Here is a 5,443-nt window from a genome sequence, read left to right as displayed (position 1 = left end):
TAAAGATTTTAAGAAGAATATTTCAGCTCTGTAGGTCCATATAATGCAAGTGAATGGTGGCCAGAACTTTGAAGCTCAAAAAGCACATAAAGGCAGCATGAAGGTAATCCATAAGACTCCAGTGGTTAAATCCATGTCTTCAGAAGCGATATGATAAGTGTGGGTGAGAAACAGATCAATATTTAAGTCTTTCTTTACTATAAATTCTCCTCCCTGCCCAGCAGGTGGCGATATGCACAAAGAATGTGAATCACCAAAAACAAAAGAAGAAGAATGTGGAAGTGAAATTGGAGATGTATAGAACAAAACATACAGAAAGTGACTTTAAAGTCAGTACAATTAAAATTATATATCACTAAACATAAGCCTATGGTTGGCTTACAGTCCACAGCAATCTATTTTGCAGTTGAGCTAGTAGAACTGTCCGAGGTAGATTTATTATAAGGGATTTTCTAAGGACGTGTCTATTTACACATGCGTCAGACAGACGCTTTTGGAACATCTCACTTTTTTTTAAAACTTGTGAAACTTAGAAAAACGCATCTCGAGACCCCTGCATCTAGCTGTGTTTGAATGTGAGAATGCATCCATTATCTTGTACTGTCTGCTGTCAGTAAGTGTGGTTTGTTGTCTGTACAGCTGCACACTGCCTGGAGTTGTGCTTACTGCCACCTGCTTACTCATGAAAACATGAAGGTGAACATTTCTCACATTGGTCCTAACCAGCTGCAACACGCGATTTTATTTCTGAGATGTCACACTGGGCAGCCCCATCCACAAATGAACTCTCATGGGTCTAAAATACTTCTCATAACACCATATTAAAGTCGGTATCTTACTAGATGGTTTGGAACAACTTGATTTTGGGTGTCTCACCTACAGACTGTTGATCTTGAGATCTCGCTCTCTTCAGTCGGAGCTCACACACACAAACACACCTACCAATTCAAAAAGTACAGTGTAAACATAAACAGTGGTAACAGACTGAAATAGGACGTGATTCATATAGTAGATCAGAGGTTGGCAACCATTTTGCCTTGTTAATTAATGTGCTTAATCATTTATTCTTCTTATTTTATGTCATACTTTTTTTTTTTTGTTTTAAATAATGTAGTTTTCAGAGTCACCGTCACTGTGGTTTAAGGAGCGTGTATGCTGGCTATGTGTAACACTGATTATGTAATAGTGTTTAGCTTCCCATTCAGCTCATAACTAAAACATGTTGTTTGATTATGAGGAAAGATTACATCAAGAAGCAGATTGCCATGCAGGTACACGGGAGTCCCATTGATTAGGCTGCCAACCCCTGGAGTAGATTTTGACCTGTGTATGTGTCTGATTGAATATTTATCCCTCGATGGGGCTTGCAGTAGAAGGCACATACGCCGCTTCAGTGAGGAAATGAGTTACGTTCAATAAACAAACTGTTCTGCCTGACTGTTTTGATTTTATTGTCGTTTGTCATCATTTCAGTGTATGAATATTACGGTGTCGTGTCACATCAAGTGTGAACAGACAGATTGCTTGTTGCAGGAATCTTATTGCATCGCGTCTGGTCACAATGTTATTATGGTCCAGGGGCATGACTAATTGCGTTATTCTTTTTTTTGTTTTGTTTTTTATGGATTTTCTCCCCTTTTCTCCCCAATTTGGTATGCCCAATTCCCAATGCGCTCTAAGTCCTCGTGGTGGCATAGTGACTCACCTCAATCTGGGTGGTGGAGGACGAATCTCAGATGCCTCTGCGTCTGAGACCGTCAATCCATGCATTTTATCACGTGGCTTGTTGAGCATGTTACCGTGGAGACGTAGCGTGTGTGGAGGCTCATACCATTCACCATGGCATCCACGCACAACTCGCCACGCGCCCCACCGAGAGCGAGAACCACATTATAGCGACCACGAGGAGGTTAACCCAGCGTGGCTCTACCCACCCTAGCAACCGGGCCAACTGGTTGCTTAGGAAGCCTGACTGGAGTCACTCAGCACGCCCTGGATTCGAACTTGCGACTCCAGGTGTAGTAGTCATCGTCTTTACTTGCTGAGCTACCCAGGCCCCCCAATTGCGTTTTTCTTGATATAATTAATCGCACTGAATTAACCCATTAAATCGACAGCGTAATTAATATAAATAATAGCGCTAACCCGTGAGTTATGACATCCAATTGACCAGTTTACATTTTGTATGTAGCGCACTGCTTTCTGGAATACTTGATTCTGAATTGTCAGTGGCAGCATTCTGCAATCAAATATTGTAATAGCTAAACTGTAACTGACCATTGTGCTGCTATGTAACTCATTTACTAAATATGCTTCATATTTCTCACATCACGCCACAGTCTCTTTCTCCTCACATAATAACATAATTTCAATTCATTTCAATATTTCATGTCCATTTATTGTTAAGTAGAGTGTAACAGGCAGTTTAATGTGCAATCAGTGTGGTCAATGTGGTCATAATCACAAAATAATCCCCTTTCCTGATAGCCCTGTCGGGGGGTTATTTTATGATAATGACCTGACTGACTGTACATTATCCCCTACAAGTGTTTTGTTTCTGTTTAATTGCCATATTACATTTTTAAGATATACAAATCAAGTAAAAGGATGAAAAAGCTTTTTAGGAATCTTAACTCAAACTAACAGTGTAGTAAACCAGGGTTGAAGGTCTTGAATATTCAACATTTTATTTTGGCATAGAACAAAGGAGGGTTAAGAATTTTCATGTGACAGTGTGCATTGCCTTTTATACTCTGATGCACTAAACTGTCTCTCAATCTGTGATCTGGATCGTAATTAATCAGTCACTAATGTGAGCTAAAGTCTGGCCCCATCACCTTCCTAGCAGTCTCCCCCTGACCTCAATCAGCGTCCATCTGTCTCTGTGGCAACTGTGCTGGATTTCTGCTCAGACTTTAATTAGGCCGGTTATCTAGTTAAGACCTATGGCAGCATGTGGCACAACATGGCCTCCAGAGAAGATGATAGAACTCCATGTCAACATAGTATGACATTACATAGTGAGCAGTTTCCTATGCTGTGAACATGGAGTCTAAAATGTAATGTAAATGCAAAAAGGAAGGAATATTTAGACTCTGCGCTACTTCTAAGCCACCAATCAAATGTAAACATTCTTTTGACATTGACCATGTTAACTTGTTTGAACAAAAGGTCAGGTTTCTTTGCTTCCATTGAAGCACACAAGATGATCATTGGAACATTCTTAAATCATGCTGGATAACATAATCACAATGTTTTGCACCAGGGACTAAAAACGGTTCAAGAAACGAACAAAAACAGAAAACGAACAAATTTTTTTGCAGAACGTAACCGAAAACCGAAACAAAGTGATTTTCAATTGTTCCGGAGTGAAAACTTTATTTTTAAATGCTGGTGACCAGTTATAATCGGTTAATTTTGTTCCGATATATTTTTAATGAAAGTTAAGGACAAAGGGTTTAATCACAGTATATTTTCGGAACTACACCACTTCATGTTGCCCAAAAAAATAAAAAATGTGCTTTGATCCTGAAGGAAACTACTGCATCACACATTTCTTGCCTTATCGCCCATTGTGGATGCCACATTCTCTGAATGAAGAGCTTTTTAACAACTGTGAATGATTACTACATGTACATGCACAGCTAATTCAAGAAAAACATTATTAGAGGTAAAAAAGTACATTTCTCTGTGGTTTCCAAGTCTTCACTGAATTTTTGCTAGATATGATCAACCCGATCTCATGAAAATTCATACATCATTTACGAGTAGGCTATTTCGTATGGTCTCGCACGATGTTGTTCGCATAAACTAGTGCGACTTCATCACGTGCAAATTCCCAGATGTCTAATGTGGAAGTACAGGTGCATCTCAATAAATTAGAATGTCGTGGAAAAGTTCATTTATTTCAGTAATTCAACTCAAATTGTGAAACTCGTGTATTAAATAAATTCAGTGCACACAGACTGAAGTAGTTTAAGTCTTTGGTTCTTTTAATTGTGATGATTTTGGCTCACATTTAACAAAAACCCGCCAATTCACTATCTCAAAAAATTAGAATATGGTGATATGCCAATCAGCTCATCAACTCAAAACACCTACAAAGGTTTCCTGAGCCTTCAAAGTGGTCTCTCAGTTTGGTTCACTAGGCTACACAATCATGGGGAAGACTGCTGATCTGACAGTTGTCCAGAAGACAATCATTGACACCCTTCACAAGGAGGGTAAGCCACAAACATTCATTGCCAAAGAAGCTGGCTGTTCACAGAGTGCTGTATCCAAGCATGTTAACAGAAAGTTGAGTGGAAGGAAAAAGTGTGGAAGAAAAAGATGCACAACCAACCGAGAGAACCACAGCCTTATGAGGATTGTCAAGCAAAATCGATTCAAGAATTTGGGTGAACTTCACAAGGAATGGACTGAGGCTGGGGTCAAGGCATCAAGAGCCACCACACACAGACGTGTCAAGGAATTTGGCTACAGTTGTCGTATTCCTCTTGTTAAGCCACTCCTGAACCACAGACAACGTCAGAGGCATCTTACCTGGGCTAAGGAGAAGAAGAACTGGACTGTTGCCCAGTGGTCCAAAGTCCTCTTTTCAGATGAGAGCAAGTTTTGTATTTCATTTGGAAACCAAGGTCCTAGAGTCTGGAGGAAGGGTGGAGAAGCTCATAGCCCAAGTTGCTTGAAGTCCAGTGTTAAGTTTCCACAGTCTGTGATGATTTGGGGTGCAATGTCATCTGCTGGTGTTGGTCCATTGTGTTTTTTGAAAACCAAAGTCACTGCACCCGTTTACCAAGAAATTTTGGAGCACTTCATGCTTCCTTCTGCTGACCAGCTTTTTAAAGATGCTGATTTCATTTTCCAGCAGGATTTGGCACCTGCCCACACTGCCAAATGCACCAAAAGTTGGTTAAATGACCATGGTGTTGGTGTGCTTGACTGGCCAGCAAACTCACCAGACCTGAACCCCATAGAGAATCTATGGGGTATTGTCAAGAGGAAAATGAGAAACAAGAGACCAAAAAATACAGATGAGCTGAAGGCCACTGTCAAAGAAACCTGGGCTTCCATACCACCTCAGCAGTGGCACAAACTGATCACCTCCATGCCACGCCGAATTGAGGCAGTAATTAAAGCAAAAAGGAGCCCCTACCAAGTACTGAGTACATAATGAACATACTTTCCAGAAGGCCAACAATTCACTAAAAATGTTTTTTTTTTTATTGGTCTTATGATGTATTCTAATTTGTTGAGATAGTGAATTGGCGGGTTTTTGTTAAATGTGAGCCAAAATCATCACAATTAAAAGAACCAAAGACTTAAACTACTTCAGTCTGTGTGCACTGAATTTATTTAATACACGAGTTTCACAATTTGAGTTGAAATACTGAAATAAATGAACTTTTCCACGACATTCTAATTTATTGAGATGCACCTGTAA

This window comes from Myxocyprinus asiaticus, chromosome 16 (genome assembly GCF_019703515.2).
Source record: "Myxocyprinus asiaticus isolate MX2 ecotype Aquarium Trade chromosome 16, UBuf_Myxa_2, whole genome shotgun sequence".
NCBI classification, from domain to species: domain Eukaryota; kingdom Metazoa; phylum Chordata; class Actinopteri; order Cypriniformes; family Catostomidae; genus Myxocyprinus; species Myxocyprinus asiaticus.
This window is presented reverse-complemented; position numbering follows the sequence as displayed.